This window comes from Lepus europaeus, chromosome 4, assembly GCF_033115175.1.
Source record: "Lepus europaeus isolate LE1 chromosome 4, mLepTim1.pri, whole genome shotgun sequence".
Taxonomy (NCBI): domain Eukaryota; kingdom Metazoa; phylum Chordata; class Mammalia; order Lagomorpha; family Leporidae; genus Lepus; species Lepus europaeus.
In genome coordinates, this window is record NC_084830.1 from 46,266,430 (window position 1) to 46,288,347 (window position 21,918).

The 21,918-nt window shown below is 44.8% G+C and overlaps 1 protein-coding gene across 2 annotated transcripts in view; it reads right to left on the reverse strand.

Moving 5' to 3' along the window:
* Positions 1 to 21,918, reverse strand: part of SDC2 (syndecan 2) — a 120,825-nt gene that overhangs the window by 19,307 nt on the left and 79,600 nt on the right. The gene's annotated exons all lie outside the window — the stretch shown is intronic.

Consider the following 21,918-nt stretch of genomic DNA (forward strand, 5'->3'; position numbering starts at 1 on the left):
CATTCTTTTTGTTGTAGATGAGGTTCCTTATCTGGAAACGCTATAAGAACACTCAAATCGCTTAAGACTTTCTTGGGGATGGATATAAAGGCTAAATAATTATCTAGGGATTCATCAAGGGATACTAAAAGCTCCCAGGCCTGGCTATGCACAGGGCTTTATCACTACAGACGAGCGCTCCCTTCTTGCTTTCTGCCACAGCCCAGACCCATGCCGACACCAGGCATGACATGGTGTGCAGTGCCTGCAAGGCTCATCTGACAAGGGCAAGAGCATTGGTAAGCCCGCATGGAGGGCTCATGAGCTTAGCGGAGCCGTAATGACAAAAACAGATAAACCCAGAGAGCACATTCTTCTTGCACTACTGGCACTTGGTCACAGCAAATCACACACTGAATAGGAAGAGGGATCAGCTACTAAGTAGAGCAGCTCCACAGTTTCTTTACTCTTCAGCAAGAGTTTATCGAAATTCAACCCAATCCTGCCAAAGGAGTCACTTCACTGAATTGCAGACAGAGGTATAATTTGTTTAAAGTCATTTTAGTAAGTACATATTTTATCCTCAGAACCTCACAAGAGCCCAGGAACAAACAAAGCAAACTGGCAGCATTTAAATGACATTTGTGTTTGGAAACAGGCAACATTCATTATTGTCCTATTTTTAAAGACCAAACTGAATGTGTATTCCTAATAGAAATTATTTTTAAAATGTTTTCCTGACTACATTGGCATCGAGTAGATTTCTTCTTAAAATAAGACCTTCTGTTCCAGCGACGGCTGTGATTGGACCTTCCTGGGAGGACAGAGGCCCGGCTCTCCCACCACAGCACCACTTTATTCTCTTACCCTTGGGCAGCTGGCAAGACAGGCTGACATATCTTTAAGCCTGAGCCCACTAGGCTAATGCCAGAAAAGCATGGGAGGCTATTTCGTTGGTGTAGTCACACCAAGAGGTTCTTAGGGCTGAACCCTATGGGACTGCTGTTCTAGTGGCTTGGTTTGCAGCCACTGAGTGACCACCCTGAGCCAAGAATGTGCTGGAACAGGTGGAGCTCAACTCTGCAATCGGTGGCTGCCCTATGTGCCATTTCCAAAGATATCACCATTCCAGACTGTAATTCCCAAAGCCTGTAAATGGAGACACCTGTGTTCCAAGAGTGGCAACCAACTTCACTCACCCCTATTACACTGTCAGCGACTTGGAGGCTGAGGACTGTACCTCATTCATCTTTAAAGCATGGTGCCTGCTATGCACTAACTGCTCAGCAAACACTACTCAGATTGAACCACTGTTTGTGCTCCCATCTAAAAGCCAGTCTCAGTGCTGCTTGCTTTGAACTGTGTCCTGTTGGGGCCAGCATCGTGGCACAGTGGGTGAAACCACTGCCTGTGACACTGGCATCCCATATTAGAGTGCCAGTTCCAGTCCTGGTTGCTCTGATTCTATTCTAGTTCCTTGTTAATGTACCTGGGAAGGCAGCAAAAGGTGGGCCGAGTATTTGAACCCTTGCACCCATGTGGGAGACCCAGTTCCAGGTTCCTGGCTTTCAGATTCCTGGTTCATTCGGGGGATGAAATCAGCCAATGAAAGATCTCTTCCTCTGTCTTTCCTCTATCTTTCTCTCGTTCTTTCTCTGTCATTCTTTAAAAATAATAAACTATGTCCTGTTACCTTCACCTGGGGGATCTTCTTGTTTTCTCCCTCAAATCTTGTCTTTCTCTCAAAACAGACTCAGACTTCTGTAGCCCTGACATGTCCCGCAGTTACAAACTGTGCTAGTTCAGATTTTGTGCATATGAACAGTTTAGACATAATCTCTCACTGTTACTTGGAATTGTCTGATGTGTCTTTGTCTTGCCTCTTTGCAGAGATAACTCACGGAAGGCAAGTCTTTATAACCTGTGTGTGTTCTCTGTCTCTCTCAAAGTGCATGGCATGCAATAAATACTTGCCAGCTGCGATTACTTAAACCAAACTGGCCTTTGGCTTTGGCTTCTGAATCAGCACATGTCCCAAGACCGCTAGAATTCCTACAGGTAAAAATCTCCCGATTTTTAAGTCAGAAATCATCTGTTCTGAACTTTCAGACACTGTACCATATCTAATAAAGTAACCTAATCCAAATTAGCAAAGGATTCTCTTTACATACTAGAAATCATTTTCTTAATGATTAAGTGTCACTGTCTTAACACTAAGTGACTTTATTTTCCTCTTGCCTCTGTCAAAGAAGTTTGCTGTGGCCAGGGTAACAATGAATAGTTAATCCCTATGTGTAGATTGAATTTCTACTCATCAGATGACCCAGTTGTCTGAACTAACACATTTGTTATAGCAACAGACAAATGGGCCAAAACGGCCTCCCAGAGAATTCTAGTCACCTCACACTTCAACCACACTGGGCAGCCTGACAAGCCAACCAACTGCCCCAGGACAAGCGGCTCCTCAGGGGGTGACTGCCAAGCCTAGGGAAGCCAGCTCGCTGCTAGCCACTTAGGGTCTGAGGAGTTCCAGGGTGGTCCCGGGGCTGACTCTTATGTTTCATGTGTTTGAGGAAAGCTCCCTATTTGTCTCTCTGAATCCAATGCGGTGCAAATAATTTTGCCATCAAACTAAAAAAGTTCTCTTCCACTGTCATTTCAGGAGCACCAAGAACACGGCATCACCAAAATCCTCCCCCAGGAAATCCAATTGAATAATAAGCAGGGGCCTTTGCACTCTGAGCATACAGTGCTCAAAGAATAGCTCTGTTATCGTTCCCCTAACAACAACAACAACACTTTTCCAATCATGACAAATTCATTTTATGAAGACTGCACACTCTGGACTGAAAGGATTTCTGTAGTTAACACGCTTGGAGAAGAAAATCATGCGTCAACATTCCCTTGGGATAACAGGATGTGCCTTCCTGAAGGCCATAGTCAGAGGTGGCTCACAACTATTGATTTACACCTGGCCACACTTGTGGCTGGCCCCACTGAGCAGAAAACCCTGGGACGCGGACTGCACTTTCTCACTTGTTCAACAGGGCATGGCCACTGGACCAAAGCAAGTGGGAGGAAACGCTCAGAGGCACAAAGCCACAGCCCGCCTGTAGGATTTCATAAGGAGGTTGTTTAATTTGGGACTGACTGTGGCCATGAGGCAGTGCCAATCCTGTTGGCTAACAGGGTTCAGAGTACAAGTTGGAAGAAAAACAAAGCTGATCTTTCAGACCTCCCCCAACCTTGGCTGATGCAAGACAGGAGTACAGGAGAGCAAAGGGAAGCTGTGGACAGCAGCGAGGCCTGGCAAAGACAATCTACTGCCAACAGAGAGAGGGAGCCCTGCTTTATGCCATGTTCAGCACTTCCGTGCCCCTAAAGACTACATTCCTCAGTCTTCTATCCCCACAACATCCAGAAAGATGGCAAGATATATATTTATCTCCTAATCCCACCCCTCCTCTGGACCCCACAGCATCAGCAACTTCATCGTACTGGGCTGGACCATTGCTCAAGCCTCCCAACTTAGCTTCTGCCCAGGTCGCTGTCTTTGAATCCATTCTTAAATTCCAATACAGGGCCGGCGCCGTGGCTCAACAGGCTAATCCTCCACCTAGTGGCGCCGGTACACCGGGTTCTAGCCCCGGTCGGGGCGCTGGATTCTGTCCCGGTTGCCCCTCTTCCAGGCCAGCTCTCTGCTGTGGCCCGGGAGTGCAGTGGAGGATGGCCCAAGTCCTTGGGCCCTGCACCCGCATGGGAGACCAGGAGAAGCACCTGGCTCCTGGCTTCGGATCAGCGTGGTGCGCCGGCTGCAGCACACCGGCCACGGCGGCCATTGGAGGGTGAACCAACGGCAAAAAGGAAGACCTTTCTCTCTGTCTCTCTCTCTCTTACTGTCCACTCTGCCTGTCAAAAAAAAAAAAAAAAAAAAAAAAAGGCCGGCGCCGCGGCTCACTAGGCTAATCCTCCGCCTTGCGGCGCCGGCACACCGGGTTCTAGTCCCGGTCGGGGCACCGATCCTGTCCCGGTTGCCCCTCTTCCAGGCCAGCTCTCTGCTGTGGCCAGGGAGTGCAGTGGAGGATGGCCCAAGTCCTTGGGTCCTGCACCCCATGGGAGACCAGGATAAGCACCTGGCTCCTGCCATCGGATCAGCGCGGTGCGCCGGCCGCAGCGCGCTACCGCGGCGGCCATTGGAGGGTGAACCAACGGCAAAAGGAAGACCTTTTTCTTTGTCTCTCTCTCACTGTCCACTCTGCCTGTCAAAAAAAAAAAAAAAAAATTCTAACACAATCACATCAGCCCCTGTGACAAACCCTTTACTGGCTCCATGTCACCTACAGGATGACAAACTCCTTAGCTGGGGAGGAAGTTCTCTGACCACAAGGTAAGTTCTCTTACCTGCATTTTCAGTGCCAAACCCTAATCTCCAAGTCACAAAACACTGAGAGATTTGGTGACACAAATATCCTTCACAACCTCCCTCCCCTCCAAGACAAAATAAATTCCTTCAGGTATGGGAAATTAAGGAAAGCAAGGTGAACTAGGTCTTCCATGCTGCAGGATAAAACTAGATTTTGATAAAATGATTTTGACCAAACTTACAGGATGTCTGTAATAAAACCAAAAAGAGAAAAAGTTGTTTCAATGCATAAAAGATCAAGTGTGCCTATTTCGGTTTTAGTAATGAGAAATATCACAATCCTGTCCATTTTCTCAGCAAAGACAATTTGTGGGAAAGCAACTGCACAAATCTAGTTTGAATTTTCTCATGTAGGTACAGTCTACTTAGAACAAATGTCATGTTTCCAATTGCCAGTGTGGAAATCTGTGTTAAAAATCCTAGGTCTTCCCTGAGAGACATACAGCCTCTCCCACTCAGTAGATGCCCTCCAAATGCCTTCAAGACAGATAAAGCTCAAAGCAGTAGGTGTTAAATTCACTTGATGGCTTAAACTTGGATTCACAACAAAACCAGAACTAGAAAATCTAATATCGGAGACTGTAGACCCCAAGATCCAACATTCAGAAAATCTGCCTTTGAACCTAAAAATTAAATAACCATGTGGCCTAATAAAAATTTCTGCATCAAAGCAGAGAAGATGAGCTACCTAGATGATGCCTTTAGTTTTAAGACAGAGACAGGCCCAGCCTTGATTTAGACTCAGCTATGAAACTTAGAGTCCCAAGCAGACTGTAACTTCACTTATCTTTCTATAAGTGACTTAGTAAACCATTTTACTAATAGCTAGCACACATTATAAGGCAATAATGATCAGCTAAAATTTCCTCTTGCCCATGCAGTCACCCAGAGAAAATATACCCATCCTTAAGCTGAACTTGCCTATACAGGCATTAAATATAGCCCAAAGGAACATATAATCTTGAACTTGACTAGACAATGTGGGCATCAGGATTATCTCTCATTCAAAAATGAACAAATGGAGCAGCATGAGGGCAAAGAGGTTGAAAATAATCTGGTCCAGGTTGTGGCCAAAGTTTAAACTTGGGCTCCTTCCACTGCACTGCAATAGCCCACAACATGGGTGCTATGGGACCAGTCAACCTCAGATTCACAAGGATTAGCTGCAGCTAACTGTCAAGTGTTTATTATGTGCCAGACACTTTACGTTAAGTGTTTTACAAGCATTGGCTCATTTAATCATCTCAGCAATGTCCACTGCAGACCAAGAGGGGAGTCTTGCCTGAAGTCACATAGCTCAGGAGTGAGGAGCCTGGACCTTGGAGTGTGTGCCACTGAGAATGTTCGATGCCCTGGACTCTACCTCCTTCCTGTGTGTTTTTGTGATTCACACATAGTCTTAATAAAGGCCCTGGAAGAACTAAAAGGAAGAGCCATGCTGAACTTTGCTTAATCCAGCATTTTCAAACTCTGACCACGGACGGAAATTCTCTCCCTGGACTATCCATTTAACATCTTTCAGAATTAGCATTCTTGGCATCACAGATGGAGGAAAAAAAACCTGGGTTATGTGTAGAGTTCTGGCTTAACAGTTTCTTCTCCGCCTCACATCTTGCACATTCCCCACATGGAGGAGGCCTGAAGCCAGCTACACCAATTGCCATTCATTAATTTTAGAAACGCCTTCATCTCCAACAAGCAGGTGCCCCATCCAAGCTGAAAAGGTAACCAAAGGAAAGAACCCTGTGTTTATTGTTCCTGACTATGGGGATAAGGCTGAGTTATCAGCACAGAAAGCTGTACCTACAGGCACTTATTTTAAGAGTTCGTTTACAGAGAATTATCTGGTACCTAACAATTTCCTTGGCTTACCCTACCGTCCTGGACGTGCTTGGACTACATTCAAATCATCCATGGAAAAAAGCCAAGGTCAAAGATGAGGTCACACATGAAAGAAAAATTCTTAAATCCCCTACTTAAGGAATTCTTAAGAGAGGTCTTAAGTTCAGAACTCTTTCAAATGACTGTAATAGTCCTTAATTAACTACCTAGAAACTGAATAAAGCCTCCTTAAGAAACACTTTATATACCTTCCAAGAAGTGGAGAATGACGTTCCTATTTACTCATGCACGTCAGGAAAATAAGTCCAATTCTGGGGTGTGGAGAGGGAACCAAATAGCAACAGGTTATATGAAGGCAGAATCCTATCTGGGTGTAAAGTGTGAGGCACAAGGATGCCTGAACTAGTCATAAAAACATCAATTCATAGGCAATTTTGGAGAAATCTCACTACTTTCATGAAACTTTTGAAACAAACCATGGTCTGGAAGATGGCATAATTCCTACTGCATTTACAGAAATGCACTGTTACTATTTCGCTCAATGGCAGACCACACACACACACAACAGTGGTTTCATCAGATTGTAACAGAGCTGAAACGTTCCCAGTGACACTACAGCTAACATCATAATACCAAAGTGCAATGTACCACACGTGTGTCTGGTGATTCTGGTGTAAACAAACGTAAGTATTAATGCATACACAATTCTGAACAGTATACTGTACACTTGATAATGACAATAAATGACTGTGCTACTGGCTTATGTATTTAATACACAGGCACTTTTTAAAATCATTATTTTGAAAAAAAAACCTTGTAATTATTTAAAAAAAAACAAAACAGTATGCTGTGCTTTGCAGGCTGCAGCCCTGTACATCACGTTCATGCATCTCTTGATTGTATTACGGAGCACCATGGAGTGATGGGCTCTAGACCATCTGGACTGTCCCAAGAATACTCTGATATCCGTATAATGCATGAGATCACCTGAGGATGCCTTTCTCAGTACGTACTCCTGTCACTGAGAGACACAGGAGTGTGTTTACAGGCCTTAAAGTCTCAACTAGTCATTTGGAACTCAGCCCCGACATTGCATTTTCCTGTTGGATGCCTCACGCTCAGTAGGTGTCTTATCTCTCCTCTCACAGTGAGGGCTCCTCACAGAGGCTCCAGACGCAGGGGCAGGTCTGATGCCGTGGGCCCTGTCCACCCCATCCTCTAGGAACCAGCACACAGCACAGAGTCAACAAAGAGCAGAAGTCCTAGCTCTCTGCAGGCTGAATCCAGGCTTAGGGAAACGAAATAACCATGCCCTTTAAAGAAGTTACCTGGTTACCCCCCATCTGGCAAGAAGACATCAACATTCTCACTTAGTCTCTCTGAAAACTGCAAGCTGGAATTCAGCCTTACCCTGTAAGGAAGACTGCCAGGAAATGTAAGTGTGACCTTGGAACAAACCTCTGATGGCTTAGGAATGTCACCAGAGGTGGCATGTGTCCTGGCTTTAAGATGTCCGTGTACTATATTGGATTGCCTGGATTTGATACCTGGCTCCAACTCCTGACTCCAACTTCCCGCCAATGCAGACCCTGAGGGGCAGCAGGTGATGGCTCCAGTAGTTGAATCTGCCACCCATGTGGGAGAACTGGATTGAATTCGCACATCCTAGCTTCTGCCTGGCCCAGCCCTGACTATCACAAGTATCTGGGAAATGAACTATCACACAGGGGCTCTCTTTGACTCTCTGCCTTTCAAATAGATAAGTAAAAATTAGAAAGAAAAAAATAAAGCCCCCAGTGGGCTAGGCATGGCACTAGTCTTGGAGAAATTTAAGTGGCTCGTGTTTTAAAAAGCCAACACTGAGTTACTGTACTTAACTGTAGAAAATTTCCTCTTTGTTTAAAAAAGGTCTGAATTGGACCAAAGTGATCATATATCCTAAGCCAATAAAACTCAGAAAAAAAAATCTTCCTTAAATAAAATGTTCAATGTAACAGATAGCACAGTAACCCCCCTCACCATAGAAAATCATGCCAGAGAATGTGGCTCATAAACTGGTATGGATGAATCAATATAATCAACTTCAGAAAAGGTGCCTCCCTGTATTTCTATTGGTGTATCTGCTACTACAAAACTATTTTCTTCAAAGCGTCTATGGATTCTACAGAATAATTTCCTGCTCAGTCAGTGGTTTGTAGGGTAATTTTAGAATGGTGTGTCAGATGTGATGATCAAGACAGATTTTATACAGTTATGTAACAGAAGGAGGTATCCTTCTCCCATCCCCAAGTATTAAAACACACAAAGCGAGATGTGAATCACCCAGTCTCATTTCTCTGTAACCTACAACTTGGTAACAATGAACAGCCCTGATCACATACACTCACTGAGTATTACAAGGGTACTTTAAAAAGTTATTGGAAAAAATGGAATCAAAACATATTTAGTGGTTAATACACCTTCATCTCACATCACACATGGATTCTACTCCCAGCACCACTCCTGATTCCAGCTTCCTGCCAGTGTAGAACTTAGCAGGCAACAGGTTATAGCTTAAGTAATTGGGTTCTTGCAACCCGTGTGGGAGACTTGGATTGAGTTTGGCTTTGGGATGCTGTCCCACTCAGGCCCACCTGTTGTGGGTATTTAGGCAGTGAACTAGTGGGGATGGAGCCTCTGTCTCTGACTCTCAAATAAATGAAGCTTTATAAAAAAGTTTATTTCAGGGCAAAAAAATGTTTGAAATCCATGCCTAGTTTTTTCATAATATGCATTTCCATGAGCTTTTAAAAACCCTCTCATAAGCATGAATTTCAGTTTTTTTGCACCAACATAAATTTTTAATTCCATTTTCCAGGAAATTTTTGAAGTACTTTCCTATGCTTATCTACCAGTAGTCACATCACTGGCCTAAATCCCTTATGATTCAGTTTCCTCATTTTTTACAAACCACCATCTCATGGTGAAGAGCTCTTAACTGAATAAACCAAGCAGAAAGAAATCAAAACCTTTGCACCCAAATTCTTGACACATGTCATACTTTGTAGCCTAGACTAATTACAGAGATAACTAATTAAAAAAAAACATGCCAGCTGAAGAGAATTTTCACCTTCTGCTCTTTTGTAACTTTTAAATGTCGAAACATGTGCATTACAAAATTCATCAATATGTACTTATGAACAAATACCCTTCCAGAAATTGTTCCCCTTCAGCAACAAGGAAAAAGGCAACCACAGAAAATCCCCAAAACGAAAGTTGAACAGACTGACAATCCTGACTTCTGTATGCAGTGTTGGGTTCAGACTCCTGATCCAGAGAGAGGGGAGCAAGCTTTGTCCTGAATTACGTTAGTTGGCAACAGAATCAGGACTCTCTGAAGCCACGTCTATTAAAACAAGCCCGGGGACTATGAGTGGATTCTGTGGAATATGCATGACACACAAAAAGAAAATGTTCATCACTTACAGATGTGTTCCACGTTGTGCCTTCTTCCTTTTTTGGAATATCAAACAGAGGGAAGCAAGAGGTTTTCAGCCATGTTATTACAAGCACTGCTGCCTCTCCCCCTCCCAAACTAGAATAGTTCAGTATTTATTTTGCTATCCATACGACCACAGTTTAGACTAGAGTAAAAATAGAAGCTGTATGAGCCTAACCTGAGAAGTTCCCAGTGCTGGAGAGGGTCAGCATTAATAAATTCTAACTCAAGTAATGAGATTCTGTTTCCTGGTAGAGTTTGGCAGGAGATGGGGGGTGGGGGTGGGGGTGTGAGATATTTGGAATTTATTTCTTATTCAGTAGTGTTTTGTAAAAACTATCATAATGGAACAGACTTCAAGTCAAAAGCACCGGAAGCCAATAGGCTCTGGCTTAGTTGTAATGATTCACTCTAAGGGTTTTTCAGGGGCTACAATTCTAGGCCTCACAAGTATTTGCCACATTAGGGTGGGGGAATGGGGCTAGCAGACAGCCACAGGAAGCTTATGGGACAGGGAGCTGGAAAGGACCTTGGGTGCGAAGAGCAGACCATGGCTTCACAGCTGGACAAAGAACCTGGGATTGAGGCTTGCCTTAGTCCTTAGTCAGATGGATAGAGTCTCCAACTGGGCCTGAATGGCACAGGCTGAAAGTATAGGAACAGGGGACCCTCTACAGCTGGCCTATAAAGAGAAGTCTGATGATTTAAAAGATCTCAAATAATAAAAATTGGTACAGTCCCTTTGGAGATCACATTGGTTGTGCATTTTAAGAAGCTGTAAAAGATCAGCACTGTGGGCAGCAGGTTAAGCCTACAATGCTGGCATCTTATATGGGCACTGGGTGAAGACTTGATTGCTCCACTTCCGATTCAGCTCTCTGCTAATGCACCTGGGAAAACAGTGGAATTCGGTCCAAGTACTTGGACCCCTGCCACCCATGTGGGAAACTACAATGGAGTTCCAGGCTCCTGGCTTTGGCCTGGCCGAGCACCATCCCTCCCAGCAACGTGGGGAGTGGACCAGTGGGTTGAAGACCTCTCTGTAACTCTGCCTTTCTAATAAATAAATACATCTTAAACAAATAAACAAACAAACAAAAACAAGCAGTAGCAGCTATAAAATCTTTTATATCATTAGGCAAGCATGCTTCTCTCAGGTAGTATCCTAGGGAAATACTCTAAAAAGAAGTGGGGCGGGCATTTGGCCCAGCACTTAAGACATTGCTTGGGGTGTCCACGTCCCGGACAGGCGAGCCTTGGTTCACGTCCTGGCTCTGCTCCAGATTCCAGTATCCTGCTAATGTGAACACTGGGAAGCAGAAGGTGATGGATCCAAATAGTTGGGTCCTTGCCACCACATGGGAACCCAGAATGAGTTCTAGCCTCCTTGCTTTGACAGGCCTAGCTGTTGCTGGCACTTGGGGAGTAAACCAGCAGATGAGAGATCTCTGTATCTTTGCGCCTCTGTCTGTTAAATCAATAAAAACATTTTAAGCATTTAATTCCAGTTAAATAAATATTTTTTAAAGAAAGAAGCAAAGTTGAGGTGTTTACTACCACGTTAAATTATTCAGACATCCTAAAGACTAAGTATAGGGGTTAGCTATAGATGATGATTAGGCCTAATACATTAATTTTCTCAACATGGTCATTAAAAATCATATACCACAGAGCACTAAGGAAAACCTTTATACTAACACATTAAATTTTAAATTATAAAAATATTTTCTAATATTTAGATTTCTTAAAAATTTGGCCAAGCATTAATCAGCAGATAGAAAATCTCACTCTGTCTCTCTCCCTCTATAACTCTGCCTTTCAAATAAATAAATCTTTTTAAAAAATGCAAAAGAAGAAGGTAACTGGTTAGTGCAATAGGTTGTAGGTGACTTTTTTCATAATTGGTATAAATGTTATACTTTTGCAACATATAAGGGTACTTCAAAAAGCTGTTGGGAAAAATGGAATTAAAGAGTTTGTTTTGGTACAAAACCTTTTGGAAACGGGTGTGTAGTTTTTTCATGGTGCACATTCTTCATGACTCTTTTGAAGGCCTCTCATGTGTGTGTCTATACATACCAGTTGGAAGACTCAGAGGAAGGGGCAAAGAAACTTTTTTTTTTTTGCTAAGGGCCATCTGGGTGTTTATAACATCATTTGCAGGCCATACAAAATTATCAACTTGTTTTTTTGTTTTGTTTTGTTTTTTTGACAGTCAGAGTGGACAATGAGAGAGAGACAGAGAGAAAGGTCTTCCTTTACCATTGGTTCACCCCCCAATGGCTGCTGCGGCCAGCGCACTGCGCCGATCCTAAGCCGGGAGCCAGGTGCTTCTCCTGGTCTCCCATGGGGTGCAGGGCCCAAGCACTTGGGCCATCCTCCACTGCACTCCTGGGCCACAGCAGAGAGCTGGACTAGAAGAGGGGCAACCAGGACAGAATCCGGTGCCCCGACCGGGACTAGAACCCAGTGTGCCGGTGCTGCAAGGGGAGGATTAGCCTATTGAGTTGCGGCACCAGCCAAATTATCAACTTAAAAATGAGCCTGCTACAGATTTATTGAACTTCAAGTCCCGCCTGTGGTTGTCTTGGCAGGGCCAGACCAAATGATTTTGTGGGCTTTTTACGGCCCACGGGCCGGACATTCCCCACCCCTGCAAGAAACCATCATGGAAGTACACGGGCTATGGGAAGTACTTAAAATAACTTCAGACTTCAGGAAAGTGCCAGTGAATCACAGAATAGTCCTCAGGCACAGCTGATCCATGTCCCCTGGGGTCACAAAGGTCTAATAAAATGCACATTTAGTCATAGGATTCCAGGTGCTACATTTTCTGAGACTGATTACCCATCTTCACTGGCTACCCCCCTTGCTCCTGGATTATGTCAAGTGGAGGCAGCCACTCCAGTTCAAGGTGGGGTTGCTCGACTTCCCAGTGAACAAGCGTTCTTCCGGCTTAACGCCAGCCAGGAGAGGCCAATGGCTGCCCTTGAGCCCTGTGCCCAGACACACCTGCAGGTGTCACACACTGTTCCAGATGGTCCACTCCACTGACCTTGTCTGCCGGGAATGGGAACCTCTCCTGCTGACCACAGGAAAGCCCGTAAGTTGACACAGTGACTACATGAGCCAAGAGGGCTTTTAAAACAAAGAAGATAACATTTTCTAGTTGTTTCCTAATCCTCGAAGATTGAAAACGTGTCAGCACTTTCAATCCAAAGGTGATGAGACCCTGATTTCAAAGCTGGAGTTTAGAAAAACTGCTGTGAATGGTGGGCCATCCATACCTGGTGCCAAGTCACGCAAAGATGTGCCCAAAGGATTACTCACATTCCTGAGATCTACTGGAAAGACACCCGGACTCTGCCCAGGACTCACAGCCCTAGGCCCTGCCTTGCCTCTTAGTGAATAAAAGAATTGCTCTTCGGGCCTGCACTGTAGAGCAGTGGGTTAACGCCCTAGCCTGAAGCACCAGCATCCTATATGGGCAACGGTTCAAGTCCCGGCTGCTCCACTTCCGATCCAGCTCTCTGCTATGGCCTGGGAAAGCAGTAGAAGATGGCCCAAGTCCTTGGGCCCCTGCACCCGCGTGGGAAACCCGGAAGAAGCTCCAGCTGTTGTGGCCAATTGGGGAGTGAATCATTGGATGGAAGACTTTTCTCTCTTTCTCTGCCTCTCCTCTCTCTGTGTAACTCTGACTTTCAAACGAATAAAATAAACCTTAAAAAAAAAAAAAAGAATTGCTCTTGATCAAACTTTTAAACCAAGTAAATGAAGAAGGCCAAGCAGCTTTTAAAGAAATGGTTTCCTTGATGGAGGAAGCAGAAAACGACGGACAGGGATTAGAGTCTGTTATGAAATCTATCAGAAATCCTGCATGAAATTCCCTGGGAAAGGGAACCTCCCTCAAGCTGCACTGCTGGGCTTGGGGGCGGGGCATAAATTCTTAGGCACATGGATGTGCTTCCCATGGAGTTTATTGATAATCACACAGGATACATTACAAATGCCTCACGACAAGTGCTGCTGTTGGTATGCTAACAGAGAAATACTTTATCTGAAGATCACAGGTATGGGCTAGCCAAAAGAGAAGGAAAGGGCAGTGGTGAACAACAGTATTTTTTCCACCAACAATAAAGACTGGATCAGCTGTGCAAACTGGCATGCAGCCAAAGACTTCAAAAGTCTAAGGGGAACCCAATCCGGGCCAGCTCTGCTTCCTTTCTGATCCACCTGCATCAGAATGTACACACGAAGACATTTTGAAATCATGGTGACAGAACTGTATATAGGTTGAATATGCCTTATCCAATAACGTTGGGACCAGAAGTTTTTCAGGCTTTGAAATATTTGCATATATTTTACCAGGGGAGTACTCCTAGTCTGAAGATCCAGAATCTGAAACGTCCCCAAATCTGAAACCTTTTGAGTATCCTATCAGTGGACGTCAGAGCATTTCAAACTATTTTGTAGCTCATATTTTGCTATTAGGGTGGTTCAATTTGCAATACTACTATCCTTAAGGGTTGTGGAGAATGATGGGTAAAAGGGGAACTTGAACACAGAAAATCACCAGCTCAATTCAAAATTAATATTCAAGATGTATTTTTGACAACTGGTAACACAAAGAGCATGTAATATATTATTATTATTACTTCTCCCCAAATATAGCTGATTTATGGTGATTTACTAGTGATAGAAGTGTCCACTGAAACCCACATTCCTAAGCACCATTTCATAAAAGACACATTTTGTGTTCTCAAATCACGGAAGATAAAGAAAAGCAAACTGTTGTGAGTCCAAAACACATTCAGATCATCTCAAGGATTTTTTTTCTTCATAGAAATACAACAATAAAATAAGATTATTCACTGATTCCATCCGTTTTGTAGTGAGCCATTAAGGCCTTTGTGGTAAACTGAACACTGTTTTCTACAAACTTCCACTGTCTAGGATCTTCATCCTTCCTAAATTAATGGACCATCCCACTCTTGTCTTTTCTGTAAAGCAACTAGTGGCAAGGTTTGCATGAGAAAATCCCCCTTTGGGGGGAATGAAAGCCACCTGGTCTACCTGCTATGTCTTAATTTTCTAGTGAGCACACGGACTTACTGAGAATTCACCTGTGGCGGTCCGGTCCACACTAATGATCTCTCACTTGGGTCCCATCACAGGGCTTGTGCTGATGAGACCAACTTCTAACAGACTTAAGTGCCCCGGGCACATTCACCTTCCGACAGTGCCTCTGCTCACAGAAAGGGGGTTACTGTTTAATTGGCACAGATCAAGACGCAGCCTTAGAAGAACAGGGAGCAGCACTCATGTGCGTGATGCCAAATGAAGACACGTCCCATCCTCCCGGGCCGCCAGGCAGCAGACCAGGGAGCTATCTGTGACTCTTAGCCCTGGTCATACCTGGCTTGGGCCCCTGCCCTGGAACAAACACAGCCTTCCGACTCTCCCTTCCTGCTGCTTAACCTTACACACCACTTGCAGAAAAATGACTTGTTTCTCAACCCCCGCTCTGAAGGCTGAAGAATGTGGCGGAATGACTGCAGCTGCCAAGGTAACCCCCTTGGCATGCGTGCCAGCAAGCCCTCACCTAAGAGCCTTCCCTGCCTCCCTGCCCTGGCCCACCGGTGAGGACCACAATCCCCTCAAGTGGTCACATTGCAGGGCAGCCCCCATGGAAACCCATTTGGAACTGCTCAAGCTCATACCAAAGAATGATGTTTTTAATACAGATTGTTCTTTTTAAATCCTTGACAAAAGCAGCTGTAATCAATCGAGCTGGGGGGGGGGCTCAGAAAAAAGCTGCCATTCAGAAAGCCCTAATATTGATTCTTTTCCTCTCCACAGCTTTGAAGAAAACAATCCCCCAAAAAGAAATTATCATCAATTTTTTTCTAAATTTTGCTCACACGAAATGGTATCTAAATTAAAATATATATTTTAAAATGACATGAAACAATGGCAGAAGAAAAAAAGAAACCTATCTTTTACTGCCCTTAATTCAAGAGATAGCATATTTCTTTTTTTTAAAGTCAATTGAACCAATTTAATAAGTGAATACTGATTAAACCTCAGCAGTTCTTGTAAGAGTTGTTTAGAAGGTGACACCAGTTTAAAGATCCAAGGGAAAAATCTGTCTTCATTTGAGGTCTGGCATTTCCAGTTCTTAATTTGCAAGATAATATACTATTTTCTCAGCGCCTATTCTTAGAGAAAACTATCAATTCTAAACCTGTGTTTATAGAGAGTCACAATTCCAAGTGGTCACATCCTGACTGAAGTTCCAAATTCCTGAACGTTTTTTCAGCCTTTTCACATGAATTATGGTAGATATATTATGCTGTCAAGTTTGCCTTTTCACACTGGACCTCTTGGAAATTCAAGCCTTTCAAAAAAAGAAAAAAAGTCAATACTTAAAGCTACAAGGAACACACAGGACAACTGGGCATTTTCACTTAAAGCAATATATTAAAACCCCTCACCCGCACAAACAGCCAATTTCCAGATTAGACATTAAGGGAAAGCATAAATTAACATAAAGGTTGTTATCGGTACGGTACCGCTACTTAGAAGTGGGGGGGTAAGACTCTATTAAAATGCCAAATGCAAAATACAGAACTGCAATCCACGTAGACTGGCAACCCATAATATGCTGTGTCCGCATGGCATGTACCACGTGAATGAAATCAGCTCCCACCGAATCCAAAGAGCTCGCAGAAACCAAAAGGCTTCACGGCTGCCATGGCTTCCCTCTCACATCAGGGCAATTGCAAGGGAGCGAGCTGCAGTGTCTGTGGCAAATATCTGATATGCATTCAGCGTCCACATTCCTGGGACGCAAGGACTGTGGGAGTTCACTGAAGGGATGGGTGGACAATTTGCAAATTTACTGGTGAAAAGTTTAACTCCCTCTCCACACCTACTCCATCCCCTCAAATTAGGGAAGGCCCCTGCATTTTCACCAGACTAAATAAGCAAGAGCTGAGAGCTCTGTAACACCCCTGAACACCAGCTGATCAAGGGCCTAAACCCTTGTCAACCCTCCCTCCTGTGGCGGTCCTACAGGAGGCATTTCCCTGCTCCACTGGCCTGGACAGCCTTTTGATCCCCAGCAGGTCATTTTAAGCAAATTTTTTTCCCCCAGCAAACAAATCCCTGGGCTTGGTCTCTCCCATTGTAAAATGGCCGTGGCACAAAAGAGCTAAGTACTAAAGAGAAACTGGAATCAGCCTGGTCGACTAATTTCAATCCCATCCTTCTGCTGGGATGCTTTTATCTGAATCAGGGCTGTCCAGGAACATTTTCTGCGATGACAGAAATGTTCTGTGTTGTCCAAATCGGTAGTCTCCAGCCACAGATGGCTGTCAAACAGCTCAACTGTGGCTAGTACAACTGAGGCACTGAATTATTGAATGTTACTTATTTTTTTAAAAAAACTTATTTGAAAGGCAGAGTTAGAGAGAGGCGGGGGGGGGGGGTTCTGCCATCCTCTAGTTCATGCCACAATAGCTTGAGCAGATCTGAAGCCAGAAGCCAGGAGCCTCTTCTGGGTCACCCGTGCAGGTGCGGGACCCAAGGATTTGGGCCATTGTCCACTGCCCTCCAAGTCCATAGCAGACAGCTGGATCAGAAGTGGAGCAGCTGGGACTTGAACCAGTGGCCATATGGGATGCCGGTACTACAGGTGGTGGCTTTTACACCAAAGCACCAGCCCCTTTATTATTTAATTTTAATCAATTTAAGTTCACAGAGCCACCTGTGTCACTAGACAGTGTAGCTCTTTTTAAAAAATATTTATATCATTTGAAAGGCAGAGTGACAGAGAGAAAGGGAAAAGGAAAGAGAGAGAGAGGGAGGGAGACAGAGAAAGGGAGAGAGTGAGATCCTTGATCTGCTGGTTCACTCTCTAAGTGTCCTCAATTGCTGGGGCTGTGTCAGACTGAAGCCAGGAACCAGGAGCTCCATCCAGGTCTCTCATGTGACTGACAGGAGGCCAAGCACTTGACCACTTTCTGCTGCTCTCCAAGGCACATCAGCAGGGAACTGGATCCAAAACAGAGCAGCAGAGCTCCAATTTGGATGCCAGCATTGCAGGCCCAAACAGTGCAGTTCTAAGAATTCTTAAACTGCTGCTGGAAGCCTGGACACATCAGGGCCACCTACCTCTGCTGGACTAAGCTCCTTCTAGGCCAAACATTCTCTCCTTGAACAATACCTACACATTTGCAAAATCAGCACCTAATAGCATAACTGTCTTTTCCATCTCAAGTCTCCTTTGGCTCTCGACATCCAGCAGAAAACTTAAGGTTTCTATCTAACTAGGTCACTGATTGACTATCAAACAACTGCTATACAGTTTGAAATGTTTGGTCCTTTGTATTAAAATGAAACAGCAAACCTCACAACTAAACAAACGCTGGTCCAGCCATACAAAGGAATATTATTCAGCCATAGAAAATGAGTCATCAAGTCACTGAAAGACATGCAGAAAACTTAAATGCACGTTGTTATGTGAAAAAAAAAAATCACTATGAGAGGCTACATTCTGTATGATCCCAAGGATCTAACACTTTGGAAAATGGAAGAATACAGGAAGTAAAAAGATTAGGAGTTGCCAGAGGTTCAGGGGAAAAGAGGACAGCACAGGGGATTTTAGGGCCCAGAAACTCTTCAGCATGTTGCTGTCATGGTGGCCACGTGATATTATGCTTTGTCAAAACCCACAGAATTGTACAACACACAGCGTGAACTTCGTGTAAACCATGAAGCACAGCTAATAACATTACCACCAATAGCAGTTCCCTGACTGCAACAAATGCACACACCAATGCCAGATGCATTTGAGTATAAAAACAGAGGGAAGAGAAGAAGGTTGGGGCAGGTACATGGAACCTGATGTACTACCTGCACAATTGTTCTATAAATCTAAAACCATATCCCAAAAGAGTCTATTGATAATCACGAAGTCCAAATCCCCGGTGCACTCCTGACATTTGCCCATACTCTCTTCACTGAACAAGGGTCCCTTCTGCAGGGACAACGAGGTTTTTGGCATCAGAGTCCATTAGATTAGGCAAAGAAGTGATAGAGTCTCGTACTTCTGGACGTTACAGGCAGCCCATTTACAGTTGAGAAAGGTGTTCCGCATCCATTTCCATCCATTCATTCTTTTTTTTTTTTTTTTTTTTGACAGGCAGAGTGGACAGTGAGAGAGAGAGAGAGAGAAAGGTCTTCCTTTTTGCCGTTGGTTCATCCTCCAATGGCCGCCGCGGTAGCGCGCTGCAGCTGGCGCACCGCGCTGATCCGATGGCAGGAGCCAGGTGCTTTTCCTGGTCTCCCATGGGGTGCAGGGCCCAAGCACTTGGGCCATCCTCCACTGCACTCCCTGGCCACAGCAGAGAGCTGGCCTGGAAGGGGGGCAACCGGGACAGGATCGGTGCCCCGACCGGGACTAGAACCCGGTGTGCCGGCGCCGCAAGGCGGAGGATTAGCCTAGTGAGCCGTGGCGCCGGCCCATCCATTCATTCTTGCCTCACTGCTGCACCATGCAAGTAACGAAACTGCCAACAGAGACAGGAAAGTGCCGTCTTCTCCAGGAAAAGAGTGCAACTGTCAACATGTCTTAACTAACAATCGTATCACTGTTCCATCCGCTTTGTCAGCACAAGCACTGGGACAGTCTGATGCAATAGTACACTACAGATGGTAACAACTCCAGTAGAGCCTGTTTCAGGAAGACAACTAGAGAAGACATTCTCGGGACCTGTAGGAAATCTGTATATGAGCTGAATATTACAGAATATTATAGAATTATCACCTACTCTCTTAGGTGATATTGTGTTTTGTCCTTACTCATAGGTGACAAACTCTGACTTTTTCAGGGCTACAGCATTCTGATGACCACAACTGACTATAAATTAAACAAACAAACAACCACCTATACCATAGATAGAACAAAGCAAATGCAGTGCTGCTTGAGAGGTCCACATCCCACATTTGAGGGCCTGCTTCCAGTCCCAGCTTCTCTGCTTCCGATCCAGCTTCCCGCTAATGCACACCCTGGAAGGCAGCAGATGATGCCTCAAGTATTTGGATCCATCCATGTGGGAGACCCAGATAGAGTTCTGGGCTCCTGGCTTCAGCCTGGCCCAACCCTGACTGTTGCAAGCATTTTGGGGAGTGAATCAGCATATGGAAAATCTCTCTCTCTCTCTCTCTCTCTCTCTCTCTCTCTCTCTGTGTCTGTACACTTTTCACAATTGCATACATTTATAAGACACAAAGCAGGTGAATCTTGTGGTCCTTTTCCTGGCACCCCTAGATACCTGAGCACCAAAGCTGGAATGGATTTCAACACTCAGGAAACATATTTAGAAGAGTCTACATTTGATAGGAGCCAAGTAAATTCTCACAAGTTTTCATGAAGGAGAATTTGGATTTCCAGTTGTTTAGAATATACAAGAACTGCGGTAAAACTGACACAATTCTTGTGTTTTCTAAGCAAGTAAAGCACAAAATAACGGTGGAAGGTGTTAGATGTCTTCCTCACAGAACCAGAGCATGGCTGGATGACAGCCTCAAGCCCTTCAATAGCTGTCAGATGACTGTGGACAGGTGTGAGTCCCATCACAACGCGGCAAGGTCCTGCCAGCTGTACGGATGACAGCCTGGCTTTGTCACTTCTCAGCTAATGGAGATTTTGCACTTGCAAATTACACATAACCACTGTTACCGCAATGCCGCTGCAGGGGAAAGACAGTTGTTTGCAGGGAATATTCAGAGGCAGTAATGTTTTAAATTCTGAATAGCCAAGTGGCAGCTCTCAATACATTCCTGAAGGGACAGCTGCTGCTGCACACAACTGAATTCTTAAAAAGCACAGTTCGGCTTTCTTGCCGCTGATAAAGCCGATGGGTGGTGGTAATGAGGATCTCATTTCTCTTCGCCCCATTTTCCCAGGGGCAGACTCCAGATCTGGATCTCCTGGTGGCTCTGCAAGCAGCCCAGGTCTTCCCCTGAAGATCTAGCCCATGTCCAGCTTCACCAGTCCCCTAAGGGGCTGGAGACTTGAGGGACTCTGGGGGCTAACGATGCTGGCCACACCTCACCCACTTAAGCCAAGAGGTAATGCGGTGTTTTCACTGAGCACCTCTCAAGAGCAGTTGGACAAGTGAGAAAGCAGAACGTGCCAGTAGGGGTTCCTAGCCTCAGAATCAGAAATGACAGCTGACAGGAGTGTTTTCCCACTCATGTTGGCTTCTTGTAGTCTTTTTGGCCACATGCAACACAGTAGTTGGAAGGCATGGAGAAGAGAATCCAACTGAAGTCAATACACCTGGACTCTGGGGTTGAGGCCGTCTATACGCAAAATGAGAAAAGTAGGCCAATCTCTTGGGTTTCATGTAAAGATTTAAGAGAGCAAATGTGTGAAGCAGTTGATACAAACTGCAAAAAGAAAAGTTTTCCAACAAAAAACAATAAAAACAATCATTTATTTATATTTGAACAGATGCTTTTGTATCATGTCAAAAAAGTGACAGTTTTTAGAACTCAACCCATCTCCAAGGAGGCCAGTGTCATGAGTAAACCCGTGGTCACAATGATCTGGCTAATCCTAATGTGAAGAAAGCGAATGAGGGAAGCCAACACTGTGGTGCAGCAGGTAAAAGTTGCCGCCTGACACCAGCACCCCATATGGGCACCAGTTCACATCCCTGCTGCTGCACTTCTGTCCAGCTCCCTGCTAATGGCCTGAGAAAATCAGAAGATGGCCAAAGTGCTTACTTGGATCCTTGCCACCCACGTGGGAGACCCAGATGAAGCTCCTTGCGATGAGAGAGTATCTTGTTAATCTAGCTAATGACTGGCAGGACTGGATATGAAACACAGACGACATAACAGTCATCCTGTAGCATATCACAATACATGGCAGAGCTGAGAAAGCGTCTAGAACTTGTAGATGGTTCCTGGGCATCCATTTCTGGCTTGTGGCTCAGATATCAATAATTACATAACAGGGGTAGAACAAGCCTTTGTTGGTTTTAGCAAGTTAGCTTACACAGCACCAAGGTTATGAGGAAACAGCCCATCATCCCAGGGGAGCACAAAGGATCCAGGCAACGTTCAAACTCAACACAGCCTGGGAGGCTGCAGCCACATCTCCACTTCCTGCCACCTGAGGTGC